The sequence below is a fragment of the Electrona antarctica genome (genome assembly GCF_951216825.1).
Source record: "Electrona antarctica genome assembly, chromosome: 24".
NCBI classification, from domain to species: Eukaryota; Metazoa; Chordata; class Actinopteri; order Myctophiformes; family Myctophidae; genus Electrona; species Electrona antarctica.
This window is the reverse complement of record NC_136803.1, coordinates 4,550,793-4,555,235: the sequence shown is the minus strand read 5'-3', so window position 1 is coordinate 4,555,235 and position 4,443 is coordinate 4,550,793.

Here is a 4,443-nt window from a genome sequence, read left to right as displayed (position 1 = left end):
CCAGAATTATCTCTATTTGGCCGTGGACCCCCATCTGAAAATATGTTGTTCCAGGCACCCCCCAGTTTTCAAAAATAGCAGATCTACAAGCTCGTAGCGTGGCACTCGGTGCCATGCTATGAGCTTGTAGATCTGCTATTTTGCAATAGCTGAAGTATAACATAATGCTTAAAAAAACCAAAAGGGGTTCAGAATGGGTTAAATGAGCATTTGTATAGCAACTCAAATTGACATTAATATAACATTACCCTCAGTTAAGTATTGCATTAAAGCTGCAATTAATACACAGCCATTCAGAAAAAGTTACATCCAACCAACTATGTTCAGAGAAACGGCAGAGATATTTTTTAAATGAGATGGACATGTATATGATGGAAAACATTAAAAGTGGGTTTCAGGTGGGGTAATCTAAACTCAGCATCTTAACACTGTTGAAATAGTGCATTTCATATTTAATGTAAACAAACATACAACAGGACTAAGGTGAGGCAGTCAGCAGGTTACAGCACTGTAGGGCTTCGAACCCTATATCCAGGCAGAAGCTCGGATAGTACACTACCAGCGCTTTATTTTGCTTTGCAACACCATGTCTGTACTTGCATGTGAATTCAGAAATATAAGATCTACAATATGCTATTAATTAATAATAATCGGTTAACAATGAAGGAAAGCTGTGTTGGTGCTTAATCAAAGCACGCTATTCTTATCATATTTTATACCTTTTCACCCGCAGCGCCTGGAGCATCCACTTGGACACAAGCAAGGGTCTCATCGGCCGTGGACGCCTGGACGGGTCGCCTGGAGAACGGTGTCTGTTGCGAGACGCAGAAACATCCAATGATTCCAGGTTTGTGCATCAGCAGATGTTTTACTTTATCATGCAAGTAAGGACGTGTTAGCATGGCCTAAACAATCACCGGTAGAAGGTACTTTCAGGTTTCTGAAATGGGGTTCAAGTCCCTGCAGTGATGGAAGGCTTAATGTTTTACATGTGTCCTGCTTGTGTGTTTATTACATGAAATGTTATCACAAGTCAGAATAGTACCCGAATGGACAAAACTAATTGTAATTGCAACATGTAACACTTGGTTCACGGCGTTCTCTTTCACAGTAGGCTTTGCACAATCCCAGGCGCGAACCATGGACCTCTCGTGGATGTCAGATTAAAGGAGATGTAAATTGGAACACAGGTATGCACCTCTGGCGACCTTGGACACTCCCATATGCTAATCTGGACACCTTGGCCACTCCCGTATGCTAATCTGGACAACGGAGACCGAGCGGAGGGCGTTGGCCAATCGCTGGGCGGGGGGAAACCACTACTGTACGGCTCGACGTCCCTGATGAGGCATCTATTTTTGAGTGGTGTAAACCACTCCTACAACTGGCTTTGTTATTGAGTGGTGTAAACCACTCCTACAACTGGCTTTGTTATTGAGTGGTGTAAACCACTCCTACAACTGGCTTTGTTATTGAGTGGTGTAAACCACTCCTACAACTGGCTTTGTTAGTTTGTCTGTCTGTCTGTCTGTTCGTACCAAAAAATTAGCATGGTTGCTATGGTCACCCAGTTCACACAGGTGTGATTTCATTACGTCAGACATTATGTCAGACCACAGCTGATCAGTCTATATAAGACCTTACACCACTCAGTTCACACGGGTGTGATTTTTTAAATATAACACTACCTGGTTTACCTGTGATCCTAGTTAACTGAGACACTACCCTGTTCCTGGTTTACCTGTGATCCTAGTTAACTGAGACACTACCCTGTTCCTGGTTTACCTGTGATCCTAGTTAACTGAGACACTACACTGTTTTTATGTGATCCTAGTTTACTGAGGCACTCAACTCGGTCTCACCCAAAGGGTAACCCAAAGGGTCTAACCCAAACACAGTGAAATAACACAGATTGGCAATTCTGTACATACACTAACACTACTAGCCGTTGAAAGCCACGCCTCCGTCGCGGTCAAAACAGTAGTAGTGTAATATGTACGGATTTTGGGGTTTACTAGTCGTGTGTGTTATTTGAACGTGTTTGGGTGAGATCGGGTTGGAGGCACTACACCGTCTCTATGTGATCCTATAGTTTACTGTCTATATGTGATCCTATAGTTTACTGTCTATATGTGGTCCTATAGTTTACTGTCTCTATGTGGTCCTATAGTTTACTGTCTATGTGGTCCTATAGTTTACTGTCTCTATGTGGTCCTATAGTTTACTGTCTCTATGTAGTTTACTGTCTATGTGATCCTATAGTTTACTGTCTCTATGTGGTCCTATAGTTTACTGTCTCTATGTGATCCTATAGTTTACTGTCTATGTGATCCTATAGTTTACTGTCTCTATGTGATCCTATAGTTTACTGTCTATGTGGTCCTATAGTTTACTGTCTCTATGTGATCCTATAGTTTACTGTCTCTATGTGGTCCTATAGTTTACTGTCTATGTGGTCCTATAGTTTACTGTCTCTGTGATCCTATAGTTTACTGTCTATGTGATCCTATAGTTTACTGTCTCTGTGATCCTATAGTTTACTGTCTATGTGGTCCTATAGTTTACTGTCTCTGTGATCCTATAGTTTACTGTCTATGTGGTCCTATAGTTTACTGTCTATGTGGTCCTATAGTTTACTGTCTCTGTGATCCTATAGTTTACTGTCTATGTGATCCTATAGTTTACTGTCTATGTGGTCCTATAGTTTACTGTCTCTGTGATCCTATAGTTTACTGTCTCTATGTGATCCTATAGTTTACTGTCTATATGGTCCTATAGTTTACTGAGGCACTACACTGTCCCTATGTGGTCCTCCATTGCTCTGGTTTGTTAGTTTAAGTGGTGTTTAATATACTGCTCAATATACCACAGTAACTTTGGGTCCTGGACCCCCCTGTTGACCTCTGGGGGGTCCAGACCAACAGGAACGCACCTGCCGCCCCGCGTCCGAAACGGTACTGTACTGGCACACCCGAAATCACCATATATACAGTTAATATGTGCGTGTGTTGGTGTGTGTGTTAGGTTGCGCACAGGTGGTGAAAAACAACCATGCTGTTTCCGTGCTCAGACGCACCCAGCCACCCACCCAGCCAGCCAGCCAGCCACCCACCCAGCCACCCACACACATTATCATAGTCACTTAAGGAAGTGGTTACACCACTTAAAAACTCAACAGTTTTTCTCTCTCCACTACTCTGCCACTCAGGTTGTCTTCTCACCACCTCAAGCTATATCCAGACTGAGCTTCTCTTCTTTCCTGGTAAGTCGTGGATCTCTTGGCAAACGATGTATTGTACGTTTGGAAACATTAAAGTTCATAGACTTGGCTGGCAAATGATTTACGTATTAGTGCTCTAAACAAACATTAAAAGGTCCATAGACTTGGCTGCCACATGTGATATGACTAATCTTCAAAAGACATGCATTGGGGATGAATGACATGATGAATGGATTATGTTAAAAATCTAATTTAGATATCTTGCTACTTGAACATTCATTGTTCATTGGTTATCTGGCATTTCAATGTACTGATACAATTGTGTCGCAGATCAAACTTCTGCATAGATTTCATAGATTCCACAGACAGAGTTGTGTTGGATTTATTTTAATGTGTATTTTCTAAATGTTTAAGAGGTCATTAATATGTCCGTACACGGACAAATGTGTCCATGGCAAGACTTGGTCTTGTCCGTGGTGAATTTTCTGTTTTACACACCATTATAATGTTAGGCCGATGTTGTTATTGGTTTACCTGTGATCCTAGTTAACTGAGACAATACTACTACTACTATTTTTTTCAACCGGGCCACACAGCCACACAGCTCATTATTCTACTGTTGAAATGAATGGATTATAAATATAACTGTGTGCTTCGCTTTGTGTTTGACCTCAGTGGAAAACACCAGACCCTGCCTGAGGGTAATAATTTAACCATATATATATACTGTAAATTACCAAATCCTGAAGGTGCCATACAGCTGAGTTCTAACCACATAGCAGTGGACAGAGTCTACAGCTGGCATAATGTAGTTGTGAACCACATAGCAGTGGACAGAGTCTACAGCTGGCATAATGTAGTTGTGTCGAGGCCGGGCACAGGACTCCTTGTCTACTAATCCAATAGTTGTGGAATAATCACTAAGAAAATGAGCTATTGCAGACCTAGTTTTGCTCCAATGTTCTGTCCGTGTCACTGACAGAGTCACTGTGCCGTGTAGTACCAAGGTACCGCACCAAGTTGTCATACAGTGGAAGTTTTACTCATAGTGCTGGCGGCGCCACAGTCATCGACTTATCGTGTCATACAGTGGAAGTTCTACTCATAGTGCTGGCGGCAGCTGGAAGAAGGTGTCATACAGCTGAGTTCTACTCAAAGTTCTGGAGGTCCTGAAGGACTTCACGGCATAGTGACTCTGTCAGTGACACGGGAGAGAACATTAA